We start from the raw sequence: 18,818 nt of genomic DNA on the forward strand, positions 1-18,818 counted from the left end.
TCTTAGGCACTTTTGGCTTATAAGAACACATTAAATCTCTTTCATCTTTACGATAATTTCTTGTTTGAAGTAACCCACATGTGTAAATCCTAACCTTTCTTCTCTAGCATCACCATCATTCTCATCTTTGGCTTCAATCGAGGTACCATCTTCAAATCCCACCTCTACACCTCTTTCCATTTAGCCTCTTTTCTAGTTCAAGATACAAAATTAGATTTCACAGATGAACCCGCACATCTCCATATCTTTGATGCATGTGCTAATGACAATTCTTCAAATGTGGGGAGTCACTCTTTCATTATCATATTTGTAAGGAAAAGGTACCCTCCTTATTAGGTCCTAGAGTGGGTTAAATCAACATGAAGCAACTTGATACTCCCTTTAATTGAATCTCTAGATGTTGGTTTATATCTTATTTGTTTCAATTTTTATTTAGATCAAAACTATGCATTCTAATTTTGGGTTCTTTGTTAATCTTGCATCAACCAAAAATATTTCTTGTTATTTATTCCAATGTTTTTTTTGTGGAATGACCCTCTTTGTTCATGTTATTTCTTTCTACTTAGTTGTTTAGGGTATGTGTAGGATCAAGGTCAACCAAACTATGGCCTTAAGTGGCAGTGAAAAATCAAAAAATCAGGGTTATGTTAACTTGACTTATACTTTTAAAGTAGTTATGGGCTTTATATCAAAAAGTTGTAAGAAAAATAATCTGTAGAAAATAAAATTTAGTTTCTAAACTATTAGGCCTTATCTAGAGAAAAAAATTATTTGATTTGTCAAAATTTTGGATTTTAATGCAATACTACAAAAATTTCAAGGCAAAAATAAAAAGTAGGATGTTTGACCACCTTAATCAAAATCAAATGAAAATATTTTTAAATATAATCATTGATATAAAAAGTAGACTCATATTTGGATGTGACAATAATTTTGGGTATTTTTATTCCAAATAAATAATTAAATATAAATGTTCTACTATAACTTTTTTAGAATTAAAAAAACTCCTATGTCTGACCACCTTAACTAATTGAAAACATTACAAAAATAGTTTTTTTCTTTTTTTCTTATACTAGGCAAAGCATAGAATGTGATGCAACTTTTGGATTTCAAAAATGTTACACCGTTTTGAAAGTTATAGCTATTTTTCATTCAACATGTCAATCAATAGTTTACAAACATCTTCGTTAAAAATTAACTAATAAATACTTATCAAACTTAGAATTTGATAGTAATTATATCAATGGAATCTTGAGAGTTTAATAAAATTAAAAAAAAAAACCTTTTCATTTCATTCAATTTCGATGAGAAAAATATTGTCAAATGACTACTCAAAGTTTGAATGTCACTGAAACATGTCTCAAACATATTTTTTGGGTTGACCAAAGAGGTTTGGTAAATACCGACCTAATTGGGTACTTGGAACTTAGTGGCAAAAAAAATTCAAAAATTGAGTGCCCAAATTTTGGAGGGAAATCAATTTGGCAAGTGTGGGAAATCAACAACTATTGTATATTGTTATATATTAGTATATTATTATATATTATTATAGTTATTAAATATAATATAGTAAAATATAAATATTATTATTAAATATAATATAGTAATATATATGATTATTATTATAATAATAATAATAATTATAATTATAATAATTATAATATAGTAATGGGATCGTAGGCTAGGGTAATTGATGCAATGGGTTTGATGAGGTCATGGGCTAGCCTACGACACTATTCAACCCATAACATCGATTACTTTATGTCCTTGGGGGTCCTAGGACCCTTAGGGACACATGTCATGATGCAATGGATCCAATGGGGTCGTGTCCATGACCCCATTCAACCCATTGCATTGATTACCTTATGTCCCTAGGGGTCCTAGGACCCACTTTCGACTCATTTGAACAAATGAGATAGGTCCCTAGTGGTCCTAGGACCCCTAAGGACATATGTTGTCATAAAATATATCAAAAGGGGTCATAGGTTATCTTGTGACCTCTTTCGATCCCTTCAAACAAGTGAAATAGGTCCCTAGGGGTCCTAAGACTCCCAGGGACATATGTTTTCATGAAATGCATTGAAAGCAATCATAGGTTGTTCTATGACTCCTTTCAACCTATTCAAATAAATGAAATAGGTCCCTAGGGGTTATAGGTTCCCTAGGGACATATGTTTTCATGAAATGCGTCCCTTTCGACCCATTCAAACAAATGAAATAGGTCCCTAGGACCCCTAGGGTAATCGATGCAATGGGTCCAATGGGGTCATGGGCTAGCCTACGACCCCATTACTATATAATAATAATATAAAATAATATTAAAAAAGTACATTACTATATTATATTATAATAATAATATATAACTATATATTATATATAATAATAATATTTTACTAGATTATATAATATTAATAATCATATGTATTACCATATTATATTCAATAATAATAGTCATATTCTAGTATATTATATTTAATTATAATAATACATTACTATATTATATAATAATAATATGACTATATGTTAAATCTCTCCCCATCACAAGAGACTGCAATTGCAAAGGGGTAGTATAAAATATGGAAAGCCACATAAAAACACACTCAAACATATAGAACTTCATGATTGTTGCCTTCCTTCCATGATTGGATACAACCAAGTCTATTGATGTTTGTTGCAACATTTGTTTAGTTATTTTCATGGTAATAGTCATTTTATAAGGATTCTCTGAAGTTCATATGTTAATCTATTATATGCATCTCATGTCAACCCTCGAAAGGTTTTTTCATCATAACCATTGCCTTATACTTTTCTCATATATCACTATATCTATAGCGAGAAAGCTTCATGAATTGATATACACTATAGTGATGATGTCATGGTCATAAGAAAACTTAGGTGTTATATCGCTGTGACATGTAGCAATCTCTTTTATCACTATGCAGAGAAAGCATAAAATTGACATAGCGATAAGTGATAAGGAAGATATATCGCTATAACACCTAGCGATTATCAACAAGCAGAAATCAAATATAGTCATCTTGGGGATGAGCAATAAAGATATTAAATCACTACATCTCAATGATAAGTGTTTTCAGTGATCAAAAAGGGGAGGATTGTGTTGTGGCGATCAGTGATACAAAATACATGATATCCATAACTTATGGTGATGGTAGTATGATCTCTCAAAAGGTCACTACATAATATAGCAATGGGTCAAAAGGATCATGTGTTGCATATGGAGTAAACATGACATAGCGATAAGCGATGAAGACACATGTATCGCTATGTGTTATAACTGCTAACAACAATGTCGCAATGTTGTGTAGTTTTGTGCGTCGAAGGAGATACATCAAATGAGTCAAAAATTGAATGAATGTCTTTCTACTCATTCAACATTCATAGCTAGGTTAATATCATAGACTTGATGGAGTATCATTATATCATATAGCGGTTTGGGTTCATCACTAAGTGGACTAGAAGTTATGGAGTCTTGGCGATCAGCGATAGGATTAGATTATCGCCATACACTATAACGATAGATCTTACTGACAAGAAAAGGAGATGTGATTTTACTACAATGATGAATGCCAAGTCTTCATACATCACTATATGTTACAACAACCTGGGTCTATCATTGGGTCTCCATAACATATAGTGGCAAGAATGATGATAAAAAATTAAGTTGGCATAACTATATGATACAATGATCATCGCTAATTGAAATGACAATTTTTTAGCTTTGGAAATTAGTGATGAGATGGAGGTTATTGCTATGATATGTAGCGATTATTGGTGATTGAAGAATGATAGCTTGTGCTTTGGTGATGATGCTTTGAAGATTGAATTGAAGTAGTTGTAGGAAGAAAATTCAAAATTGAAAGATGTTTCCAAAATTTATGCGATCATTTCATGTACCTGATATCATATCAAGTATTTGATCTTGAATAAGATACCTGATAAAATTGAAAACCTGATATGGATCAAGTACCCGAATGGTTTTACTGGCAAGCTTTTTCCAAAATATTCTTTGTCGCTGCATACTTGACAATCACATTCTTTTGGAGCCATTTTCAACGGTTTGGAGAATTTTTTTTTTTGGGGCCTATATGATTGAAAAGGTTGCTACAAGATTTAATTAGGTGTCTGGTATTGTTGTTTGAATGGGGAGTAGTAGTCGTTGAAAGGTTAAACAGAAAAGGAAGGTATCAAATGAAGACATTGCAACATATAAGGATAGGGACAAGGTAAATCATCGAAGGTAGAGATCAGGTATATTAAATGTGAATCAAGTTGACGATGTATAGATTGAAGATGAAACCATAGAGTCAAAAAATGAATATGTTCAGTTGGGGAATGAAAATCTATCAATTGATAATTATAATGTTGGGATTGAAAATTTGGAGATTGAATATTTACTAGTTCATAATGTAAATGTCATGATTGGCCATGTTGAAAATGAAAATGCATAGGATCATTAGATATCTTCTAATTATAATCGACATGGAGGTCCTAGAGCACCAAAATGGATAATTGAAATTGTTGAAACAATTATTACCAATTTGGAAGGGAAAAAAATCAAAAAGAACCATTTGGTTATGGGCTTTAAAACTATATAAGATATTTTTTGGCAACAAGATAGTGATGGAGCAATGTCAACTTTTTATGCACTTATTAAAGATGCAAAAGATGAGACCTTTTCTTTCTAAATTGAAAATTTGTGTCAATAAAAAAATGGAAAGAAATGCCATTATTGTGAAAAATCTTTTCAATGCTCTCAATAGCATTGAGAAAAATAGTAGGGAGAAGGATAAGAGAGTTGCTCAAAGGGTTATTACAACCTCTTTGGTAAGTCATCATTTGAGAAAGGCTAGATATATGAAACAAACTTGTATTGACTTGAACCTAAATCGCACTACTTTGAGAAGAGCACTCACTAGATGAGAGAGAATTGACGATCCTCTTCAAAATGAAACATGAGCTTTTGGTGGGAGACTTTCACATTTTTATAAAAATATATTTGATGATGTGAAGCAAGAAATTACATAGTTTTGGCACTCCAGCTCAAGAGTATCACCCAATGCTAAAGACGTGTTGAAGTTGAGAATTGGCATTAGAGACTATACACCACATCCTAAACATTATTTAGAGGTACGTCAAACTATGGTGTTTCAAGAATTTAGAAAGAGTCATCCAAGATTGCATATATTACAAAGGGCTTTTGAATCCTTGAAGGCATTTTATTGTGTGCCACTTAAAATTTGAAATACACGTTGTTACAAATATCATGTGGAGTTTTCTATGCACCATGAACTATTATGCTCCAACTATTCTACTTTGCATAGTAAATAAATGTTGGAGAATTGTGGTACTACTAGGCTTCCAAAATCATCAAGAGACTTGCCAAATCAATTTTTATGTCCTAGAGTTGATTGTTGTTTCTTTTATAGAAATGCTTGCTTAAATGAGAAGTGTTCATAATGTGGTAGCTTATCCAAGTTTGACACATGTTTCCATGAGGGTTGCGAACAAGATCTTGGGAGGACAATAGTAAAAAAATGGTATATGAAATAGTTAAATGCACATTGAAAAGTGGAGATAAGGGCTCTAGATGTGAATTGATTGCAAAATAAATCAGTGTGGCTAGTTTTATTTCAAATTTCAAGACAAATATTTTCTACAAGTATGCAAGAAATAGTCACAAGTCTTAGTGGTTGGATCAACAATTTAGAACGTGTAAGGAGACTTTTCCCATTGGTGTTATTATATCATTTGTTGACTTTGCAGAGAACTACACATTGTAGCCCCAAAATGAGACACAATCTCAGTATTACAACTTCATTTAGATTATTATTTTTGTCCACATAACATATAGACATGCCCCTTATAGTGCAAAAGATAATCAAAATATTAGTAGAGAGTACCATTTTTAGATGAGTGATGATAGATCTCACTCTCATGAATTTTTGCAACATTGTGTCGGCATGACATTGATATGGATAAGCATATCGTTTGGTAGATAATTGCATAGGTTAGTTCAAGAATGCTCACATGTTTTATTGGTTGTTTAGGATGCACGTAGAGAGGTGGGTGCCTCATATTTGGACATTTTTGAGTCCAGCCATGGGAAAGGGAAACATGATGGAGTAGGGGTATGTGCGAAGAGAGCTCTAGTCAAGGAGAAATTAAATATTTCAAGAACAAAGCTTCTTGATTCTCATAGCATTTTTTATTGGTGTAGTTCAACATTATCATAAGGAGGACTCTTGATTCAATAGTACACAGGTTCTTTTGGTTGGTTGAGAAAGGGTTCATATGCAATGGATTAGATTGTGCTACTATTAGAGACTCATAAAAAATGCATCAATTTCAGATCTTTGATACTAGTACATTGACCATTTGGACATGACAACTAGCTTTCCTTTGTCCTAGTTGTTTTTAGTGTGATTGGGATCACTATGAGTCAAGTGAGTGGGTGGACACATGGGCTTCACATTGTCTATCATACCCTCTATCAGAAATGATGACATGGAAATTTCACTTGAGCATAACCATCTATCATATCTTCTAGTTAGGACATGTCTTTGCATTGGTTACACTACAAGGGAGTGATGAGATTGGTTAGCATGTTGTGTAAGTGATAAAGAAAATCTTGCACAACCAATCATAGATGATGATGGAATCACATATCCTACTATTTTAGTTGTTGTTGTTGGAATATGGTTGTGAACGTACATGCTTAGAAGGAATTGAATTCCTATATTCAGTTTTGGTTGTTGGAATATGGTTGTGAACGTACATGCTTAGAAGGAATGAAATTCTTGTATTCAAAGACTATTAGAAGCACATAAAAATTCTCATATATTCACATCATATTATAGCAACAAATGTGAAGTTTTTGAAGCATCAAGAAAGATCAAATGTAAAAGAAATTTTTATTATTACTAATGCTGATCATGAAGCCCTATTGGATACCCTAAAATAGAGAGAGGTCCCTACATGAACACTCGATTAGGTATATTTACTTCTTATGTTCTTTTGTTCATAATTATTTGGTGAAATGATGATTATCTTTTTTAATACGATTATTTACTAATTTTTTATGATATTGGAATGTAGGTACATCATGAAGAGTAGCCATGCATGAAGATAAAAACTAAATAAGGAGCATAATGAAGAAAAACCTATTCTATTTTTGACACTACGAATTTTGGTAGTTGTGTATTAATGTAATAATGATGAAAGACTTGAGATATTGTAAATGTAAATATGTTGATTTAATGTAAGAAACAAAGATGTTTTTACTTAAGTAATTTATGTGGAGGGACCTAAAAAATGATGATTTTAATTAATACTGACACCAAATTTGCACTATGCCCAATGACAAAAACTTGAGGGAGCTAAAAAATACTGTTTTTACTTAATACTAACCCCTTGTTCTAGCCGTTGAGAACCTCCAACATTTGTGACCACCTCATATCAAAGAGTCTTCGAGATGACCTAATTGTGTTTGAAGGTCAATATTCTGAGGGTCGTAACTCAGAGCTAGTGGGGGCTATCAGTGAAATATTGAATGCTACAAGACAATCATACCGAGGCCTACAATAACCTATCTCATTTTGGAGAGATCACATTCCATTTGGATTTGGCACAACAATCTCACTCGATGCCAAAACTTATAGTGTGCTTCAGTTCATTGGTGCATCATTATACAACTTTGAAACCGATGATCTTGGCATCAAATTGTCAATGCCATTAGCTCCAGATGGGTAGGTGAACCCTAGTAACACCCTTTTTTGGCTATGGAGAGCCTCTAATGTTTGTGGCCAACTCATACAAAAGAGTCTCCAAGGTGCTCTAAGTGCATTTGGAGGTTGATCTTCTGAGGATCATAACTCAGACCTTAAGTGGTCTATCGGTGAAACACAAAATGCTATAGGATGGTCATGTTGAGGCCTACAATAACCTATCTCATTTCAAAGAGACCATATTCCATTTGGATTCGACACAATGATCTCGTTCAATGCCAAAACTTGCAGTGTGCCTTAGTTCATTGGTGCATCATTGCACAACTTTGAAACCATTGATCTTGGCATCAAATCATCATTATCATTAACTTCGAATGAGTAGGTGAACCATAGTGACACTGTTGTTTTAGTTGTGAAGAGCCTCCAACATTCGCGACCACTCCAAATCAAAGAGTCTCCAAGGTTCTCTAAGTGCATTTAGAGGTCGATCTTCCGAGGGTCATAACTCAGAGCTTGTGGGAGCTATCAATGAAATGTTGAATGTTAGAACATGGTCATGCTGAGGTATAAAATAACCTAGTGATACCTAGTGACACCCTTATTTTGACCATAGAACCCCAATAACATTTGCAACTAGTACATACTAAAATGTTTCAACACCAAAGATGGGCTCCCAAGACCAAATTGGCCATGGATTTGGATAATTTTAGACATTTTAAGGGATTGTAGAGATCATTTCAAATTAAACTTATATGATATAATTTCAAATTAAACATTGCATCAAAATTTAATAATAAAGGTTGTTAAAATGTTCTTTACAAATTATTGCATTTGAATTGAATATAACAAACATGATCAGAATGAATGGTATTCCATAAACATGAACAATACACATGATCCACGATAAATTAAACAATACTATACAAAATTAATATGTATATCATTATGCACATAAATGACAAAAATATATACCAAATTACATATATCCATAGAAAAATTACACAAATATATATTAAAGTTCATGTATCCATAAACAAATTACGTAAATATATATCAAAATACATAGATCCATCTACAAAATGTGATTGATCATGCCATCGAAATATGTATAATATCAATGTTTCTGTATACAATGTGGTGTATTCCATCTCAAAATATCTCATGATGCATCCTATGAAAACTATACTATCTTATGTTGCTAGTGGATCATCAAAATGCAACCTCTTCACTGAACAAGGTGGATCAGATGCCTCCTACATAAACAAAAAAAGAAAACCCAAAGTTAGACTACTACATTTATACGATTCTATGAATCGAACATTGAATTACTCAAATGCATAATGATCCTTTTTTTAATGAAGATTTATAGTGTTAAAATTTCATCATAAATACTTCTCTCATTGACCTCCTACGCTGGTCAGGACTCCTCTCATATGTCAAGATGTTCGGGACCTAGTTGGTTGTGGCTTGTATATGCTCAAGTATGTTTTTCAGATGGATCTACAACTTAAACTATGACATTACAATTCATAACATACTAAATTTATAGCATATAATCAAGAATTCAAACTACAACTTACTATGTCAACTCGAACTCTGAATGTATTGGTTGCATGAGAAAATATACAGAGCTCTAATGTCTGACCTCATATGCACTAGGTGTTTCCTATGAGATACAAAAGCCTAGTTGTTAATATCATGGAAATCCATTTTGAATTTGTTTATGAAATTAATGAAAATAAAAAATAAATGATAGTTATACATATGATGGGGCTCTCGCTACAAATGGAAATGCTAGAGGGTTTGCAATGCCAAATCTTCCTAGACTCATCACCAATAGCCATGTCCTAAACAATAAATAATGTAATTAAATTTAATTAGCACAAATATTTTATAAGAATGCATCAATATTTGATCACTTTAAAAGCACTTAATTACCTTTCCCTTGTCGATTTGCTCTGCCTCGTCCCCCACATTCTACCCCCCACTAAGAGGTGATACCTGCAAGAGAAAAGAAAGATTAGAAACCATATATGCTACAATATCAAATAGAAAAATAATGGGAAAAAAAAAAAATACAATAGATGTCTCAAGACTAAATGAAATAGCCAAGAGCGTGCCATTATCAACCTGTCTAAGCTCCTCCTTAGTCATCAACTAAACATGAAAGAAGATCACATACATGTATAAGTCGATATGGGTTAAAATTACTCTATTATAAATATTAACTTTAAATCACATATGTCATAACAAAAAAATGTATACACATACCAACACAAAAGGATTTCATGCCCCTTCTCTCTCACGTCAGGGTGTGTAGCCTTTGTACATGTGTCTAGTGTATCATCTTCCTCAAATACAAACTGATACTTAGAAGGATCACCTATGGGACTTAAACAAATATTCTTGCATGTTATGCAAGTATATGGTACGCAGACATGTGATGAGATCGCTGATGATGAACTCGTGCAAGAATCATCAACATGGGGAGGTAACACTAACCTACCCTGGGATATCAATAGGCTAATCAATCTATGAATGGCTTTAACAGTCTGAGAGCTAGCCTTTGCAATGATATTGGGATGTTGCACTGGAGGAGGGGGGAGACATTAGTAGGGGGGGCAAAAGTGTCAGCTTTGTTTTTGTGGCCAAAGGGTCTATCATGAGGAGCTCCTCCTCCTACACTCGTGTTGAGCCTCATGCTCTAGTAGTTCACCTGGAGGTGCAATACAAATTCAACATACAATTTTTAATGAAATAGAATGACACCTCTCAATTATTGTGTGCATGTTTGCCAAAAACCATCCACCAATGATCCCAAAAGTTTGCATGCATAGCCTCATATGTGCATCATTTAATTGATAATTTGGGCTTTGTGCATTCTTCTATTTTACCAGTTTTTGGGTCCACAAAAAGGTTAACTATATGAATATGCAAAAAGATTAACTATATCATCTTTAGTTATGTTTAGGGTCACAACCTCATGATAGTCCAACCCATCATCAAACATAGCATCCATTTTCTCACGCTAGTGAAGAGCAACACTTTTTTCATTGGTAAGTGTTTGAATATTATCCACTATGGTGTTTAACATGGATAATATGGAGCCAATGAAGTTATATTATTATATGTGGTTTGCAAAACTCTTAGTTCAATGAGATTTTCATATATAAAATCTTTAATTTGAGAAGAGTTTTGAGGGGGTAGGGGATTAATTGGTAGATGGTTTTGAGAGGGTATTAGATCGTTTGGTGGAAGTTTACGAGGAACATTATTTCTGAGCTCAATGTCATCATTTGGGTAAGTTGTACCTATTAAATTAAAAAACATAATTTATATTTAAAAAAACCTAATGTTCAACAATTTCTATTTAAAATAACTAATTTATATTAAAATTCAATCAAAATCATAAAAAAAATACAACGAAAATGTTACCTATATCTAATACATATTCCTATATCTGATACCTGAAATGGAGCAAGACATACCAAATTCAAAACACAAATGCCTAAAATGCTCTCAATTTTTTTAAAATTTTAAATTCCTAGTTGCAGGTTTCGGGTATCCAATCTCATATAGGATACATGATATGATATCGAGTACCCAATAATGGATCAAATACCCAATAAAGTTTAGACCAACCATTTTGCCTTAATATTAGGATGGGTGGAAAAAAGTCAGAGCAGATTTTGAAATGCTTTTAGACATTTTCAAACTCCACTTTTTTCACATCGCCACTTTTTGGCATACCATGATCTTAAATATACCCTTTACTTGATGAGGACATTTTATGGATCACTCTCCTACATTCATGGAACTTTTTTTGATCTCACTAAAAATTTATCCTTCTCTTTGCTCGAGACATGCTCATTTGCTGGCATATTGAGTAACATGTGGTTATTCACTTCTATGAGGTTTTCTTGACATAAAAGATTTTTGCAGCTTTGTGGATCTCCTTGGATCATGTGTGGACCTATCTTTATCCTCGTGGATGTTATTTTTCTTATATTATTTAGTCTCTAATTTCTCCTTTGGGACAAGACCTATGTTTTGTAGTAAATGCACCTATCAAGCTAACTTGTGGTCTTGGTGGCTATATATTGAGATTTAGGATTATAGTAGGAAATGATCTTGAGGGTAGAAGAAAAGGTAACATAAGTTAGCTCTGCAAGCCCAAGCTTTTTAAGCTTGCAGATTGTATTTTAGTTGTATATGGATGCAACTAGGTAGGCCTTATTCTTGACATGTTATAAGAAGTTTATCTCTTCATATATGCATTTGGAACCAATATATATCTTGTGTTTGCTTCCATATTTGTGTTGTATACTATACCATGGTGGTTGGTGAATGTTTTTTGATTCATTTCTCCATCCGACCTTGTGTCATGTGGTATATGAATTCCTTTTTATCACTTGTCATTGTGTCTATCATGGCATTGCATACTAAACTATTTTTTTGATAAAATTCCTATAGAAGCTTGCCAAGCCATGAAATGATCTAACTTCTCCAATATTTTTAGGTGTAGACCAATAAAGTATAGCTTTTACTTTTTAAGGATCCATCTCCAATCCATTAGTAGAGATCACAAAACCAAGGTACACAATCTCCTCTTTCATAAAAGAACATTTCTTCAACTTTATCAACAACTTTTCCTCCTTTAGCCTCTGCAACACTTGTCTAATATGTATTAGGATTTCCTCTTTAGTATTGCTGTAGATTAGTATGTCACCAAGATATAAAATTACAAACTTACCCACAATATTCTTTAAAATCTCATTCATCAATCTGATGAAAGTACTAGGCACATTAGTTAAACCAAAAGGCATAAACAACCACTCATACAAACCCTCATTAGTTGTAAAAGAGAAAGAGCTCTTCTACTCATTCTCTTCTCTAATTCTAATATGATGATATCAAATTTTCAAATGAATTTTGGTAAAATACTTCGGTCCACTCAAATGATCCATAATGTCATCCATCTTAGGAAAAGGAAACCTATACTTCACTTTTATTCTGTTTATAGCTCTAGAATTAGTACACATTCTCCATTCTCCATTATTTGTAAGTGTCATTATAGATGGTACAATACAAAGACTCAAAATTTCTATGATCATACCTTTCTCAAGCAATTCTTGCACCTGTCTATTTAATTCTTCATTTTCTGCAGGTGTTAATCTATGTGATGCTTTATTAGACAAAATAGCTCAAGGCATCAAACCCATATAATGACTAATATTTGTTACATGACATAAGAAGTGTTAGTCACAAGGCATGGTTCAATTACCAATAATTTGTGTTCATCCTTGATCAAAGCAATATGATAAATATTAGGATGTTTTAGTATTTTCAATCACAACTTAGATACCAATTCCTTAGATGCCAAATTATTAGAACTACCATTGCTAATTATCACTTTTTAATATTTTCCTTCAATCTTGCATCTAGTCTTAAAATGACTTTTTCTCATAATAGGTTCTTCATTCAATTTCTCATTCCACAAGGTTCTTCTAATCATCAACTTTATTAGCAGGGTCAATACATTCTTCTTGAATAAAAGCATTTCCGCCACTACTTCTTATCTTCTTGCGAGAAAAAGGTAGATGCAAAGGACTTATGTTATTCTTCTCCACTTTTGAAAGAGTGCCCTTAAACCAATATACATCTTCCCTTTTACCAATACTATTATTCCTAGAGTAACCAAAATAATTACCCATATAGTAATTACCTCTCCTTCTATTGGCATTATTTTCTTTCCATTCTGATTTTCCCTCGTCATGAGATGTATTATCAGATCTACTACTTTCTCCATAAGATCTGCCACCTCTTGTCCTTTGTCAATGTTCTTTCTTCTATTCCAATATTTCTTCATCTCTCAAGGCATACAAGTGTACTTCTTCAACATTTTTCATTTTCACAAAACTAATTTTGTCTTGAATTGAATTTCTTAGTCCATTCATATATATAGCAACCTTTTCAAGCTTGTCATCAAAATGTCTAGATATAATGTCCAACTTATGGACTACCTTTGTATAATCTTTCAAATTCATGTCTTTTCTATCTCAAATTTTGCATTCTTCTCAATAGGTTATCTTGACAATCAACATGGAGGAATTTCTTTTTCAACTTACCAATCATTTTCACTCAAGTCTTGATCTTTTCTTTTACTCTTCTTTATCTATCGGTTTGCAAGTGTTCCCACAAATGAGAAGCATGTCCCTTCAACTTAGTAGTTGTTATCCTCATTGTGACGCCTTGCTATGGAACCAAAAAGAAATTAACCAAAAGTTTCACTAAGTTTGCCAAACATTTTTTTAAAGATTAAACAACAAGAGATAACATAACAGAAGAAATAACTCACAAACATACAACCATCCATAAAAATATTACATCTCTTAAGGGTTCCATGAAGTTGAATCACATGTATAAGTTTATTAATATTAAATCTAGCACATAACCAAAATCCACATCATGAAATAACCACAGGTATGAATCCAATAAAATAATATACAATTACATAAGATGCCACTTGGCATAACCAAAATGCATAATCATCTGATGTACAAGTCACAGGGTGTGAAAAGCTCAAAGAGTATACATCATGAATAAACTAGATCATCTCATAAGATCTTTGATAATCAAGTATAGTATACCAGAATATAACTATCCAATAAAAATACAAGATCAGAACGAAGGGAACAACTACAAATGTACATGGCAATGTCTTTTAGTTGTCAGATCTCAATGGTATAAGAAACACTACCACTCAACCTCGTGGAACCTAAATGGCCCACTCCCATTGTGTTGAGGAGATAGTCTCAAGTCCTAAAGGAATATCAATCCCAAAAGTCATAACCAACATCTGGGTCCAAGAAAAACTTGATAGCAATCTATCTCAAAGGTAGCAAGATGCAAGTAACATCTAAACCCAGAGGCCACAAAGACACGTAGGAAATCTACTATGCAAGTGGGAAAGTGTCATCACATGAGCCAACTCTAAGGTTACCTCAGATGCATCTTTAGACTCTAGCACCCTAGTATCTCTATGTGACATCAATATCCTTTCATATAGACATAACATATCAACGAGGTAAGGTTGCAACCAAGCATCCTCTATACTCCCATCCTAGCCTATACTAGTACTCGAGGCATGGGCAAGAAAAAAACTGACTCTTATTAATTCATTTTAAATCCATTTAACAAAATTTTATCACTTATTAAAATAACTTACAATGGGTTGCCCAAACAACCTCTTTAGGGCTCTGACCTCTATTACAAGCCACTTCTGAACATACACATAAATTACCTACCCTAGGCTCATAAAAGTACAACTCATAAAATCATAATTTTCACCTCAATCCTTTACAAGCAATTGGAAAGCACCTAAAGACACACAATATTCATCCTAGTCCTTTATAAGCAACTGGAAAACACCTAAAGATATATCACAATAAACACCTCAATCCTAAATAAGAAACTAAAAATCAGCAAAAGATAACCGATCAAAAACTCAAAGGGTAGAAAAAGAAAGTCACAATAATCACCTTAGTTCTATAAAAGTAACTGGAAAGTATCAAAGGACAACTGATAAAAAACTTAAAGGTTACACCAGAAAAATCATACCATTCACCTCAGTTCTATATAAGCAACTAGATAGGACTATCAACCATTTGATCAAAACTCATCATAGAAACACATGAATACATCACCATGGTTGGGTATAAAAGATCATGACCAAAAAATAATAATAACACCATATGAATATTGATCCATAACTCAAAGATCACATCACAAAACTATGACATCACATGACATCATAAAATAATAACTCTTAGGCATCTAGTAAACATCCTGACTGGTCAACTTACTAAGTCAAACCCAAACCCCCACCTAGTTAAAATGTGCATCACAATAAGTGTAGTTTCCTAGTTCATCCATTTTTTGAAGAAATTACAAAGGTTCAATTTTCACAATTGGGTTTCAAATTTTCATACTTGACTAAAAAACATATCTCATTAAAGTCCATTTACATATGTTTAAAAGTTTTCCCCTTTACAGATAAATGATCATTTATTAATTTGATCATAGATTTGAAATTAATAATTCAAATATACTTTATTGAATTAAAAACAAAATTCAATTTCCAAACCTTTTAATTAATTAAGCTAAGTATATTTTTAATAAATATTATTAAAATTAAATCACCATTGTTAATTATTAAAATAATAACTAAAAATTATTAATAAAATAATGTTACTTTATTAATAACTATAATTACTACTTTGTAGATGTGGGTTTTATTTTCTTTCTCTCTCTTCTTCTCATGGAATTATTTTGATTAAAATAACCTAATGTAAATTAAATGAGATGATGTAAAACTGGGGTATGCCCCTTTTATTTTTTTATAATATAAGACTTAGGTTCTAGGCTAGACTGAAGGTTTTATTTCTCTGTTGTTTCCTACTAGTGCTTGTTTGAATGGAAAACATATGTAATTTTTTCATTTATTAATCTATAATACAAGGCTTCAGTTGTTTATTGATTAAAAAAAACTATAATTACTATTCAATAATGTAATACTAACTATTTAATATTATTAATGAAATTTAATACTATTTAAATTTATTAATAATAAATAAAATATATAAAAAATTTTGATTAATAATAAAGTGCTAAAAAAAACCTTACAATATATGTTTATGGTTCGTCGGCCTTGCTACAGTAGCAGCTCTAGCTACCACATTAGCTACAACTATTGTTGACATCTTTGGCTGCCTTTGTAGCCAAGTTGTGGTTGCAGCATGGGAGGGGGATGGGAAGGTTATGTCATCGATCTCCCTCTTTCAACATATATATATATATATGTATGTATGTATAAGAACTCCCCGTACAAAATGAAAATTTTGATTTACAGATTTTGATATATGATAAAAATCATCACAATAATTATTTACTGTGGTAATTTTTATTAATATATTTATTATTTTTTTACAACCTTTTCAACATAGATCTAATAAGAAAATGAATACAAAACTTTCAAATTTGTAAATCTAGTTTCTAATATTCATTTCTGAATCCCATCCCGAATCCATAGTTATCCAAACAATCTAAATATAAATCACAAGATTCTCAAACAAAGGTTCCAAATTTTAAAATCATTCATAGATGTTTTCAAGAATTAAAAATTTCAACACAATGGTTTAAACCCAAATTAAGTTATGGAAACAAATCTATTCAAACACAGAGAAGACAAAAAGATTTCAAAGAGGAAATTATTGCAAAAAACTCAATAAGATCCTAGCTTGATCTGATGTGAACCGATTGAATGCTCAGAGCTCGCAAGAAAATTCTCTTCCTTTTGAAAACTCTCTTTCTCATAAATTGGTTCCTCCAAATCTGTGTGTGGAGAAATGAGCTTTGATTTCTTAATTAAGAGCCTTGTCCCTTCAGGGTTTCGATTTTGCAATCACATGAACCTTTTTTCTTTATTATTTTATTTAATTTTAATTTCATGTGGATTTTTTTTGCATTTTAATTAAAATAAACTTTATCAAAAAAAATTTCTCTTTTATAAAATCACAAGACGTCTTTAATTAAATATTTATTAATTTAACTAATAATAATATTTGGAGTTTATTATAAAAAATGAAACTCCTAAATAACTTATTATTAAATTAAATAATTTTTTTTTTGATAGGTAAGAGGCCGAAGCCAAGATTAATTATCATTATTTGTTAAGCGTGAGTGGATTTGAACCCAATACCTCTTCAATAAGAGGCTCACAATTCACCATTGTGTTGTAGGCTCTTGTCTAAATTAAATAAATATAATTACACCAAAATTAGTACTTTAATTAAATATTTTAAATTTAATTCTTTTGTTTAATTAATTTCTTAATTAATTAAATATAATTAAATATTTACTTTTTCTTTATAAAATTTTCATTAAATTTAATCATTTAATATTCTCTTAATTTGATTTAATTATAACTGAAAATCACAACAAACCCTCATAGCTAAATAAGAAAATCAATTATATAGGACAGAGTACTAAGTGAAACTTAAGAGTCAAAATCACGAATTCACATCACTTGACAAATCTGGAAGGGTACATAACTAAGATACTTGTCCTATTTTCTAGGACAATTGGCTTAGGGTGAGGATTTGGACTCAAGAAGTATCTCCCCTCTTTTACCATTGAGATACTGTGATAAGACACACTCATCCTAGAAACTTAGGGAAGTCAACATCCGATACCTGTAATCTGTATAAAATCTGAACATGTACATATACATATAATCTAAACTAAATAGGCAATGGTGAGGAGTGGTGCATCATGTAGATCTTGACTAGCAAGTGACTACAAATTCCTCCCTCAACCACATTAGAAATGTCAAACATAAAGTAAAACATACAAGTACATCATATGCATGCAAGTATGGGGTAAGTATCCATAGAAACAATGCATAAATCATCCATCTTACTATAATAATGAAATAACTAAAATCACTATATGAACATACATATATCATCATCTAATCATGAACACATGAAATAAATAAGTATCAAGTAGCTTATCACATATATAAACTACGTCTAAAATAACATCTAATCAAATTCGGTAACCAAGTATTGCTAACCATAAAACATAATCATAAAACTGGCCTAAAAGAGTTTGAAAATACAACATGAAAAGAAAACTAGTGGTAGGCATTACATCCACCCTCTTAGACTTAGGCTTACTCCTGAAAGCCTATGATAAAGATAAAACTCTAGTACTCATTGTGCGGGCCCCATTGTACCCTTCCCCCCTATAGGAGGATAAGACTCCATTGAAAACACCTGCTAAGATCTACCCATATCTCCAACCATGGGTTCTGAAGCTATAGGTCTCTGATTCGAGAACTGTGATTTCCATTGAGGACAATGGGCTTATGCCTGTGTTGTATGCATAAAAAACATTCTCAATCAAAACTCCTCTACACAGTAGGCATGATGGACTACTAAAAAAGAATGAGTACTCTGTGATGGTTGGTCATAGTGGTTATGCTTATTACACTAAGGATACTATGAATCC

General features: G+C 32.0%; 1 long non-coding RNA gene across 1 annotated transcript in view; it reads left to right on the plus strand.

Moving 5' to 3' along the window:
* Positions 1–7,310, plus strand: part of LOC149545878 (uncharacterized) — a 125,376-nt gene extending 118,066 nt beyond the window's left edge. The window contains exon 3 of the long non-coding RNA XR_016353623.1: positions 7,117–7,310. This is a non-coding gene — a long non-coding RNA (uncharacterized LOC149545878). The remainder of the gene's footprint in view (positions 1–7,116) is intronic.
* Positions 7,311–18,818: the final 11,508 nt, after the last annotated feature.

Source organism: Cupressus sempervirens, chromosome 7 (assembly GCF_028749045.1).
Source record: "Cupressus sempervirens isolate cs-2001-9-10 chromosome 7, ASM2874904v1, whole genome shotgun sequence".
NCBI lineage: Eukaryota > Viridiplantae > Streptophyta > Pinopsida > Cupressales > Cupressaceae > Cupressus > Cupressus sempervirens.